The 13,205-nt window shown below is 36.1% G+C and overlaps 1 protein-coding gene and 1 pseudogene across 3 annotated transcripts in view; one reads left to right on the top strand and one right to left on the bottom strand.

Moving 5' to 3' along the window:
- The window catches only part of TEC (tec protein tyrosine kinase), a 130,821-nt gene that overhangs the window by 23,448 nt on the left and 94,168 nt on the right, over positions 1-13,205 (top strand). The window contains exon 2 of one of the 3 annotated variants that reach the window (XM_039845149.1): positions 11,839-11,901. The exons of the other annotated variants lie outside the window; for them this stretch is intronic. The gene's annotated coding sequence lies outside the window, so the exon portion shown is untranslated. The remainder of the gene's footprint in view (positions 1-11,838; positions 11,902-13,205) is intronic. 3 annotated transcript variants of the gene reach the window in all.
- Positions 6,087-6,202, bottom strand: LOC120588541 (uncharacterized; annotated as a pseudogene).

Genomic DNA, 13,205 nt, shown 5'->3' with positions numbered 1-13,205 from the left:
GCATCTCCGTGATCTGTGACTTTAGCGGGAGCTGCGGGCTCAGCATGAGCAATAATTCTGATTCAGTATTGGCCTGACAAGAATGGCTTGCTCTACTCCATGTCTCCCTGAGCCCCCACACCACCCAACCCCAAAATTACCTGCGGCAAGCCCATTCTCAGGCAGCCAGCCCCACCCCGTGCTTTCCCTGGGCCGCAAATTCGACAGCAAACAATAGCCTTCAGCTCATGCAGCCTGTGCACGGCCCATGCATCCTGAGAGAGAGCCTTTCACTGACGGGCCACAAGCTTCATCCCAAGCTACAATATTTCTTGAACAGGTCTCAGGTGTCTGTGGGGCCCAAGGTGGACAGTGGCTACGATCTGAGACTTTTATAAGAAACCACAGATTCAGCACTGGCATGTAAACTGACTGCATAACGTGAAATTGGCTCACGTTACCCAGGTGACTCCCTGGGTCCCCTCCCCACCCAACTTGCATACCACCCAAAGGCTCTTCTAGCTGTGGTGTCTTATGGGTAGCTGGCAGGCAGCCTCAGGCCTTGAGGTGCACTGGTCCTTTTGCTAAGCCGCCCCAGGCTTGGTACTGGGGGCAACTGGACCTTGGCTTGCAGTGTTGTCTTTCCCGCTTGCCTCCAGATCCAGCATAGGCAGCAACCACTGGCACATTGCTTTGTAACTCCTACCAGGTAATCCTGAGCAATCAAAGGCAGTGGCTTACCTTGGCCTACACAGGGGCCCCTCCCTGGGGGCCACAGAACCAAAACACCTGGAAGCTGGTGTCAGCCCACAAAGGAGCACCACCTGAGTAACCCCATAAGCAGCACACCAAAAAGGTGATCAACACAAGTATAAGAGCTTGCTGGAGTGAATCCCACTCTGAGAGGTCAGCCCCCACACAGCATCTCATATCCTATGGGCATGGCCAGTCTCCACAGCCAGTCAGCCGGGGAGTCAGTCCCATCCACTGATGTATCAACGGCAATCAAAACTTTGCTGCAACAGGAAAACATACACAACCCACACAAGGAACATGCTCAGAGACCCCAGCAAAGGTGACCAGGGAGACTATGCCACTGGGCCACACAGGACACCTACTACATAAGACCATCTGGCCAAGGCTAGGAGACATAGCAAATCTTCCTAATACATAGAAATGAACACAGAGAGGCAACTAAAATGAGAAAACAAACATTTCTCAAATGAAACAACAGGAGAAAACTCCAGAAAAAAACTAAATGAAATGAAGGCAAGCAACCTATCAGACACAGAGTTCAAAACACTGGTTATAAGGATACTCAATGAACTTAGAGGAAGAATAGATGAACTCATTGAAACCATCAACAGAGATAGTAAGCATAAAAATGGAGATAGAAACCATACGAAACCAGTCAGAAATAAAGAATATAATAACCGAAATGAAGAATACACTAGAAAGAATCAATAGTAGATTAGATGAAGCAGAGGATCAAATCAGCGAGTTCGAAAACAAAGTAGTAGAAAACACCTAATAGGGACAGCAAAAAAGAAAAAGAATCAAAAAATGAGGAAAATTTAAGAGAACTCTTGGACAACATCCACATCATTGGGGTACCAGAAGGAGAAGAGAGAGAGCAAGGTCTCGAGAACCTATTTGAAGAAATAATGACAGAAAATTTCCCTAATCTGGTAAAAGAAATAGATATTCAAGTCCAGGAAGCTCAAAGAATCCCAAACATGAGGAATCCAAACAAACCCACACTAAGACACAACATAACTAAAATGCCGAAGGTTAAAGACAAAAAGAGAATCTTAAAAGCAGCAAGAGGAAGGCAGCTAATTACTTACAAGGGTACTCCCATAAGAATGCCAGCTGATTTTTCAACAAATTTTGCAGGCCAGGGGAGACCAGCAAGAAATATTCAAAGTGATGAAAATCAATGACCTACGACCAAGACTACTCTACTCAGCAAGGCTATCAATTCAAATGGAAGGCGAGATAAGAGCTTCCCAGACAGGAAAAAGGAGTTTATCACCAACAAGCCAGTTTTACCAGAAATGTTAAGATGACTTCTGTAAAAAGGAGAGAAAAAAACCCCATAAATATGAAGAATAAAATTGCACAACTATGTACTGTCAATAATTACTTTAAATGTAAATAGATTAAATGCTTCAATCGAAAGACATATGCCAGCTGAGTAGATAAGAAAACAAGACCCCTGCATATGCTGTCTACAGAAGAACTACTTCAGATCAAATGACACAGAAAGTAAACTGAAAGTAAAGGGATGGGAAAAGATATTTTATGAAAATGGGAAAGATATTTTATGAAAATGGGAAAGATATTTTATGAAAATGGGAAAAGATATTTTATGAAAACTGAAAGTAAAGAGATGGGAAAAGATATTTTATGAAAATGGAAATTAAAAAAAGCTGAGGTAGCAATACTTATATCAGACAAATAGACTTTGAAACAAAGGCTATGATAAGAGACAAAGAAGGTCATTACATAATGATAAAGGCATCAATACAACAAGAGGACATAACCCTAGTAAACATATGCACCCTACACGGCAGCACCTACGTATATACAGCAATTATTGACTGACATAAAAGGAGAGATCAACAGTAATACCCTCATAGTTGGAAGCTCTGATACCCTGTTGACAGCAATGGACAGATCTTCCAGAGAGAAAATCAACAAGGAAACAGCAGCCTTAAATGACACACTCGACCAGATGGATTTAATTGATATTTTCAGTGTTTCACCCCAAAGCAGTAGAATATACATTCTCCTCAAGTACATATGGAACATTTTCCAGGATAGACCATTTATTAGGCCACAAAACAAATCTCATTAAATTTAGGCAGATTGAAATCATATCAAGTGTCTTGTCTGACCACAATGGTATAGAACTAGAAATCAATTACAAGAAAAAACTAGAAAATACATAAACACATGGAGGCTAAATAACATGCTACTAAACAATGAATGGGTTAACAATGAGATCTACGATGAAATCAAAAGATGCCTAGAGACAAATGGAAATGAAAACACAATGACTCAAAATCTGTGAGACACAGCGAAAGCAGTCCTCAGAGAGAAATTCATAGTATTACAGAAATTTCTTGTTTCTCAAGAAACAAGAAAAAGCTCAAATAATCTATCTAAACTTACACTTAAAAGAACTAGAAAAAGAACAGCAAACAAAGCCCAAAGTGAGTAGAAGGAAAGAAATAATAAAGATCAGAGTGGAAGTAAACAAGATAGAGTCTATAAAACAATATAAAAGCTCAATGAAAGTAAGAGCTGGTTCTTCGAAAGGATGAACAAAATTGATAAACCTTTAACTATATTCAATAAGAAAAAAAGAAGACCCATATAAATAAAATCAGAAATGAAAGAGGAGAAGTAACTATGGACCTCACAGAAATTCAAAGGATTATAAGAAAATACTATGAGCAATTATAGGCCAACATATTGGACAATCTGGAAGAAATGGAAACATTCCTAGAAACATACACTCTCCTAGACTGAGTCAAGAAGAAATAGAAAATCTGAACCGAACAATTATCACCAACAAAATCGAATCAGTAATAAAAAAAACTCCCCAAAAACAAAAGTCCTGAACCAGATGGCTTCATAGGCAAATTTTGCCAAACATTCAAAGAAGAATTAACACCTGTTCTTCTCAAACTATTCCAAAAATTTCAAGAAGAAGGAAGGCTCCTAATTCCTTTTATGAGGCCACCATTACCTTCATTCCAAAACCAGACAAAGACATTACAAAAAAAATAAAAAAAGCCCCCAAAAACTATAGGCCAGTATCTCTTATGAACATTGATGCAAAAATTCTCAACAAAATATTAGCAAAACAAATTCAGCAATATGTTAAAAATATCATACATCATGATCAAGTTGGATTTATTCCTGGGATGCAAGGTTGGTAAAATATCCACAAATCAATTAATGTGATACACCACATTAACAAGTTGAAAGATAAAAACCATATAACATATCAATATTTGCAGAAAAAGCGTTCGACAAAATCCAGCATCCGGTTATGATAAAAACTCTCTGCAAAGTGGGAATAGAGGGAACATACCTCAACATAAGAAAGGCCATATATGACAGACATACAGCTAACATCAGACTCAGTGAGGAAAGGCTAAAAGCATTCTCCTTAAGATCAGGAACAAGACAAGGACGCCCACTTTCAACACTCTTCTTCAACGTTGTATTGGAAGTCTGAGTCACGGCAATAAGACAAGAACGAGAAATAAAAGGTATCCGAATTGGAAAGGAAAAAGTAAAATTGTCATTATTTGCCAGTGACATGATACTATATATAGAGAACCCTAAAGATTCCACCAAAAAACCATTAGAACCAATCAATGAATTCAGTAAAGTATCAGGATACAAAATTAATACTCAGAAGTTGGTTGCACTTTTATATACCAATGATGAACTTTCAGAAAGAGAAATTAAGAAAACAATCCCATTTATAAGTGCATCGAAAACTATAAAATACCTGGGAATCAAATTAACCAAGGAAGTAAAAGACCTGTTCTCAGAAAATTTCGTCATTGGAAAAAGAAATTGAATACATGTAAATGGAAGCATATATCGTGCTCATGGGTAGGAAGAATCAACATCATTAAAATGGCCATACTACCCAAAGCGATCTATAGTTTCAGTGCAATCCCTATCAAAATACCAATGACATTTTTCAGAGAGCTAGAACAAATAATTTAAAAAATTTTATGGAGCCATAAAAGATCCCCAAATAGCCACAGCAATCCTGAGAAAGAAGAACAAATTTGGAGATATCATACTACCTGATATCAAACTGTACTACAAGCTCTAGCAATTAAAACAGCATGGTACTGGCATAAACACAGATACATAGATCAGTGGAACAAAATAGAGAGCCCAGAAATAAATCCACTCCTATATGGTCATTTAATCTGACAAAGGAGGCAAGAATATACTGTGGGGGTAAAGATCGTTTCTTCAATGAATAGTGTTAGGAAAACTGGATGGATACATGCAAATAAATGAAACTGGACCACCTTCTCACACCATATATAAGAGTAAACTCAAAATGGATTAAAGACTTAAATGTAAGATCTGAAACCATAAAACCTCTAGAAGAAAACACAGCTAGTAAACTCTCTGATATTGCTATTAGTATTTTTTTTTTCTGATATATCTCCTCAGTCAAGGGAAATGAAACAATAAACAAATGAGAGACTACATCAAACTAAAAAGTTTTGCACAGCAAAAGAAACCATTAAAATGAAAAGACAACCTATGGAATAAGAGAAGATATTTCCTTATGACACATCTGATAAAGGGATAATGTCCAAAATGTATAAAGAACTCATGACTCAACAACAACAAAAACAAACAATCCAATTAAAAAATGGGCAGAGGACCTGAATAGGTATTTCTCCAAAGAGGAAATACAGATGGCCAATAGACATATGAAAGATACTGAAGGTCACTAATCATAAGAGAAATGCCAATTAAAATCACCATGATATGTCACTTCACATCTGTCGGAATGGCTATTATCAATAAATCAGAAAACGGCAAGTGTTATGAGGATGTGGAGAAAAGGGAACCCTCGTACACTGTTGGTGGGATTGCAAATTGGCACAGCCAATTTTCTTTTTTTATTAAGGTAGTTTTATTTTTTTGTTCTTATACTGAACTGTAGTAAAATATTTTTATAAGCAAAACTTTATTAGAAATGTCACATATATAACAATATTATAGAAATCTATAAAAGAGTATAGTTGAAGTTTAAAAAATTAAACACGTGTAATTTGTCTTCTTAAAATGTTGGTATAGGATCTATTTGTTTTAAATGAAAACTGATATTATAAAATTAATAATTCTTTTTTTATTAGTTTCAAGTATACAGTACATTGGTTGGACATTTGTATAGTTTATAAAACAATCCCCCAATTGCTCCTTCTCTGGTTTTCCACCTAGCCAGTATATTAATGCTAACTGCATTCCCTACACAGGGCTCCCCTTCCTCGTGACTATCAACTAGTTATTTGTGTTTCTTTTTTGAAATTATTATTTATTATTATTTATGCCTACAGCACCTGGTCTTCCTAGGTGATCTCCCATCCAAGTACTAACCAGGCCTGACCCTGTTTAACTTCCGAGATCAGACATCGGGCTTGTTCAGGGTGGCATAGCTGTAGACTATGGACCGTGGCTCTGCTGGGGCACGAACCCAGGACCTCCTGCTTGTAAAGCAGACGTGCTAACCGCTACACTATGGAACCACATCCTAATTTGTATTTCTTTAACCCTTCACTCCATTATTCCAGACCCTTGACAACCCCTCCCCTCTGTCCATCACCAAATTGTCCTCTATGTTTGTGAGTCTGTTTTTGATTAGTTTGTTCTTTTTGTTCCTTAGATTTTTCATATAAGTGAAATCATATGCTATTTATCTTTCTCTGACTTATTTACTCAGCATAATAACCTCTAGGTCCATCCATGTCATTGCAAATGGTAGGATTTCATTTTTTTTTTAATGACTGAGTAATATTCCATTGTATATATGCACCATAACTTCTTTTATCCAATCATCTGTTGATGGACATTTAGGTTGCTTTCACATCTTGGCTATTGTAAATTGTGCTGCCATGAATATTGGAGTGCATAGATCTTTATGAATTATTGTTTTGGTTTTCTTTGGATAAATACCCAGAAGTGCAACTGCTGTGTCAGAAGGTATATCCATTTTAAATTTTTGAGAAACCTCCATAATATTCCACAGTGGCTGTACCAGTTTGCAGTCCCACCAACAATGTATGAGGGTTCCCTTTTCTCTGTATTATCGCTAACACTTGTTCTTTGATTTATTGATAGCCATTCTGACAGGCGTGAAGTGATATCTCATTGTGGTTTTAATATGAATTTCTCTAATGATTAGTGACCCTGAGCATCTTTTCATATGTCTATTGGCCATCTTTATTTCCTCTTTGGAGAAATATCTGTTCAAGTCTTCTGCCTATTTTTTAATTGGATTGTTTTTTTTGTTGTTGAGTTGTATGAGTTCTTTATATATTTTGGTTATTAACCTCTTATCAGATATATCATTAGCAAATCCCTTCTCCCAATTAGTCTGTTGTCTTTTGTTGTTGTTGCTGTTGATAGTTTCCCTTGCTGTACAAACACTTTTTAGTTTGATGTAGTCTCTCATTTGTTTATTTTTTCTTTTGTTTCCCTTGCCCGGGGAGATATAGCCAAAAAGAAACGACTATTAGTAATATCAGGAAGTTTACTGCCTATGTTTTCTTCTAGAAGTTTTATTGTTTTGAGTCTTACATTTAAGTCTTTAATCCATTTTGAATCTGTTTTTGTATACAGTGTAAGAAGATGATCCAGTTTCTTTATTTTTCCATGAATCTGTCCACTTTTCTCAACACTTTTATTGAAGAGACTGTCTTTATTCCAATGTATAATCTTACCTCCTATGTCATATGTTAAATGAGCGTATAGGCGTGGATTCATTTTTGGGCTTTCTATTCTGTTCCATTAATCAATGTATCTGTTTTTATACCAGTACCATGATGTTTTGATTATTGTAGCCTTGTAGTATAGTTTGATATCAGGTAGTGTGATACTTCCAACTTTGTTCTTTTTCAAGATTGCTGTGGCTATTCGAGATCTTTTATGGTTCCATATAAATTTTTGGATTGTTTGTTCTAGCTCTCTGAAAAATGTCATTGGTATTTTGATAGGGATTGCACTGAAACTATAGATCGCTTTGGGTAGTATGGCCATTTTAATGATGTTGATTCTTCCTACCCATGAGCACGATATTGCTTCCATTTACATGTATTCAATTTCTTTTTCCAATGACGAAATTTTCTGAGAACAGGTCTTTTACTTCCTTGGTTAATTTGATTCCCAGGTATTTTATAGTTTTCGATGCACTTATAAATGGGATTGTTTTCTTAATTTCTCTTTCTGAAAGTTCATCATTGGTATATAAAAGTGCAACCAACTTCTGAGTATTAATTTTGTATCCTGATACTTTACTGAATTCATTGGTCAGTTCTAATGGTTTTTTGGTGGAATCTTTAGGATTCTCTATATATAGTATCATGTCACTGGCAAATAATGACAATTTTACTTTTTCCTTTCCAATTCGGATACCTTTTATTTCTCGTTCTTGTCTTATTGCCGTGACTCAGACTTCCAATACAACGTTGAAGAAGAGTGTTGAAAGTGGGCGTCCTTGTCTTGTTCCTGATCTTAAGGAGAATGCTTTTAGCCTTTCCTCACTGAGTCTGATGTTAGCTGTATGTCTGTCATATATGGCCTTTCTTATGTTGAGGTATGTTCCCTCTATTCCCACTTTGCAGAGAGTTTTTATCATAAATGGATGCTGCATTTTGTCGAACGCTTTTTCTGCATCTATTGATATGATCTATGGAAAACAGTTTCGAGGTTCCTCAAAAAATTAAAAATAAAAGTACCTTTTGACCCAGTAATTCCACTCCTGGGTATTTATCCAAAGAAAACCAAAACACTAATTTGTATTGATCTATGCACCCCTATGTTTATTGCAGCACTATTCACAATAGCCAAGATATGGAATCAATGTAAGTGCCCCTCAATAGATGATTGGATAAAGAATATGTGGTACATATATACAATGGAATATTACTCAGCCATAAAACATGAAATCCTATCATTTGCAATGTTATGGATGGACATGGAGGGTATTACGCTGAGTGAAGTAAGTCAAAGAAAAATAAATATCATATGATATCACTTGTATGCAGAATCTAAGGAACAAAAAGAACAAACTAAATGAAAATGGACTCACAGATACAGAGGACAATTTGGTGATTGCCAGAGGGGACTGGGCGGCTGGGCAAAAAAGGTGAAGGGATGAAGTACAGATTAGTAGTTACAAAATAGTCAAGGGGACATAGAGTACAGCATAGGGAATATAGTCAATAGTACTGTAATGGCTATATGTAGAGTTGGGTGTTAGAGTAATCAGAGGGATCACTTCATAAACCATGTAAATGTCTAATCGATGTACTGTATACCTGAAACTAATATTAAAAAAAAAAAAGAATTGGATGGTGAGAGGTTTCTATTCCACAATGTGCTCTTGTCTTGAAAATCTTGATAGATGGAACGAATCAAACAGCTTGAGGCTGGAATCATCCGAAATTTCTCTCACTCATATGTCTGATTCCCAGGCTGGGATGATTTGAAGGCTGATATCAGTTGGAATTCTGCACTAGAATACCTATAAGTGGCTTCTCCATTTGGCGAGAGCTTCTCTCAGCATGATAGCTCGGTTCTAAGAGGGACTGTTGGAAGAAAGAGAGCCCAGAAGAGCTAGGCAGGAGCTACTTGGCCTTTTCTGACCTAGCCTCAGAGGTCACATAATGTCCCTTCTGTGTATTATACTAGTCAAAGGAGTCAAAAGGTGAAAGAGATATAGACTCTGACCCTTAATGGGGGAGTGTCAGTGAACTTGGATCCATTTTTAAAAATCAGGAGCATTACATGTCATTACATGGGCCATATAATGACAATGATGGTTAGAATGAAGAATAGAAAAGTGCATTATCAATTACTTCATTAGAGATAGAGCATATGGAAAAGGGAACTGGACATCTTCCAAACAGCAGTTAGATCATGGCTTATATCCATGATACTTTTTGATGTAGTTTATAATTTTTATTTCTTACAAGTGATGTATGAGAATATTTTATATGGGATTAGTATTTTTTTCAGTTTACTCTTTTATTATTAGAGATCAAGTATATAATAGCTGGCATTTCAGTTTTGGAAATTCTTTAGTAACCAAGCTCCACAAACTTTAGAAGTAAGGGTAACTATTTCTCTGGTCAAGTTTGCCTTCTTGTTTTAGTATGCTCTAGTTTCAGTTTTGAAGCTCACCTTTGGTAATCTTTTTTAATGATTCTTTTGTAAAGGGACTGCAATTTAAATATACACACTTTACCTGACTGCCCACTGTGCACTGTGACTATGTTAATCTGTGCAGAATTTTCATTTTATCATGCTGTAAACTTGAAATGCAAACTTCTGCTTCCATGAAATTTAAACAAGGGAAAGGAGAGGAAATAAAGAGAAGGGAGGAGTTATAACAAGGACAAATATTGCATAGATCATGGTTTTATTTTTGATTGCTAGAGTCATGGATTCCTGTTTGTCTGAAGAGATGGCATCACATTACATTTTATTATTGTGTGGCTCAGTTGACTCAAGGAATCATTAGAAGAGTTTTCATGATGAGCTAGATAGGGTGGTACAAACATCCTTGAGGAAGACATTATTATGAAGGAGAGTCCACCACCTTTTTCTACTTTTATTTGTGTGCTGTAGTTCTTTCCCCCCTCCCTTCCTTCTCTTCCTCCTTTCACCTTTTTCAATTCTCTTTCTTACCAGTTCCAAAATATTAGGTGACAGGAACGTGGAAAACCATTTAAGGGAAAATGCTTAAACATATTTCAAAACGTTTTCTTATGGAAAATTTCAAACCTAAACAAAAATAGGATAGTATAATGAACTCCTGTATCTATCACTTAGCTTCCATAGTTAGCAACTCAGAACAGTTTTGTCTGTACTCCCAAGTACTCCTTTCTGAAGTGTGAAGCAGATCACAGGCATTATTTTATGTCTAAAATTTTCAATATGTATTTCTAAAAGATGAGAACTCTTATAAATACATCACAATACCATTACCACACCCCCAAAACTCTAAAACAATGTAACACTATCTTGGTATTATCAAATCTTAATATCATCAAATCAATCTTACCTTAAAAACTTAATATTATCATTATCCAGTTAGTATTTGGGTTGCCACAATGTCTCATACATTTCTCTAGTTGAGATATCTCTAAGGCTTTTAAAATTTATTGAATCCTCCTCAATCTCTCAGTTTTTGTTTTTGAAATTCTTGTTAAAATATTTTTTCATTCTGTAAAAAAAATTGAATGTTATAATGACTTGGATTCTTTATTCCTATTTTTAAAAATAATAAGAAAGTATGTTGACATAGACGAATGTTCCTCATTAAAAACAATTTAGAAGACTACAGCCAAGGAACACATATTGGTAATTGATTATTTTATGTATAATTTTTAAATTTCTTTATTCTCATGTTTTCTCCTAGTAAAAGGTGCTGAAAATCACTTTAACCACTTGTTATTCATGCCTGCTTTCTCTGGTTATCGTTTCACTCTGAAGTAGCAAGAAGCAGAAAGAGAAATATTTGTTTTATAAGAAATTCCCACATGTGGGAAGAATTAGTGCCAGAATATTGTCACTTAACGTCAGTCGACTTAAATTTCATAGTAAATAGTAAAAGAAAAGAAAAACCCAGTATGATTCAGAGTTTATCCTGAAAAATAAAGTGAAAACATGTTTATTTTATCTCATATATGGCACCACTTAGATTACACTTGCTAACCTTTAGAACAAAGGGTGAATCAAATATTAATTGTTTTCTTGAGATATTTTTTTCCGATGAAAATGCATGATAAAGATTTACTTCACTTTACGTTTGAATTTGTCAGCACAAGTGTAAAGAGGACCGTTTTTTCAAAATCATTAGAAAGCTATCAGTTTTTGCAAGGGTGTATCTATTAAGTGGAATAAAGGTTAAGCCACTATAACAAAGAATCATTGTATGTCATTTCAAAAATAAGATAGAAGTGTATTTCTTTCTTACAATGTCGGTTAACTAGTCTAGGCTGGTGGGGCAGCCCTGCTCCACGAAGTTATTCAAGGACCAGGTGCCAGTTCCATTTTATTTCTTCTTTTTTCCCTTAGGTGATGCCCGGCATGCATAAGGAAAATTGAGCCTGCCATGTGTACTTTCCAGCTGGTGGGAAGGTGGGAAATGCTCTAAATCTTGAGAAAGTAGCTTGTCTTTAAGTTGAAGATAATCCACATAGCACTCTGTTCACATCCTTTTGGCTTGTTAAGTAAAGAAACAATAGGCTAAAATGGAGTCACTTTTTTTTTAAAGCCATGTCCTCACACCAAAACTTAATAAATAGCTTAATTGCAGTTTCAGACTGTCCCAAGGATGGAATCTCCCAATCAACTCTGCCTGCTAAGACCCCTGTCTCAGGGAAGGTATTCTTGCCTGAAATAGTCCACTCTTTTAATTTCTTAGTCCTATACTTTTTTTTTTTTTGCCTCAAAAACCTTTTGTTTTATACAGCTCATTGGAGAACCCTTCTAGTTGCTAGATGTCATGCTACCCAATTCAGGGGTCAAGTAATAAAGTCAATTAGATCTTCAAATGTACTGAGTTGAATTTTGTTCTTTAACAGGCTTTAATTTTGATGGCCTTCTAATGTAAAGAAGGCTGAGAAATATCCTCTCTAGCCCATGTGTCCAGGAGGAAGGGAGAATGAATAGGTGTGTGTGGGGAGGAGGACAAGGGTGTTCTACAGTGTATCTTAATATTTTAATCATAAATCATTTTGTATTTTGTTTTGACACTTTTATTATGTTATTTTATTTTTTACTAGCTCGCTAACTGCAAGATTTTCATTTGCCAGTGGCATTGAGTGTGATTGGAGCAATTTTCCAACATCACTCTCATTGACTTCTTGAAAAGTCTCATCTTTTAAATATTTGACATTTCATTTGCGACTGTATTATTGACTGTTGCGTTTCTCATTCACGAAAGATGAATGACCAACAGAGCAGAACCTAGTAGTGTGGGAGGGATATTTGATTGGGGCCTATGTGGTCACTTGATTAATGAATATTTTTATGTTATGATAACTTTTGCTCTTTAAGACAGCTTAACTATGAATCTCTTGTATAGTAAATATATTTATGGATTATTGGAAGTATTGCACACATGGCTTCTTTTCTAAAACATCTTCCTTTATCCATTACTTTTTTTATCTCTATTTTTCATTCCTCTTTACTAACGGGGAGGCTCCCAAACCCAATCACAGCCAAAGACCACAGGAGGGAATTGCAGTGTAGACCCGAACCTGTATTAAATAGTGTACATGTCATAGCTGTGCATACACCTGTAGCATATGGAAAATAAGAAACTACTCTCCTTAGTGCAGCACTGCTCAGTCTATTTCCAGGCTTACTTGCCCCCTGCAGCCCAATCACTCTCCATATGTTAGTGGACTGGAGTTGGGGGTACTTTACTAGGAGGCAAG

This window comes from Pteropus medius, unplaced genomic scaffold (assembly GCF_902729225.1).
Source record: "Pteropus medius unplaced genomic scaffold, Ma_sr-lr_union100, whole genome shotgun sequence".
In the NCBI taxonomy this organism is placed as follows: domain Eukaryota; kingdom Metazoa; phylum Chordata; class Mammalia; order Chiroptera; family Pteropodidae; genus Pteropus; species Pteropus medius.
This window is presented reverse-complemented; position numbering and strand designations above follow the sequence as displayed.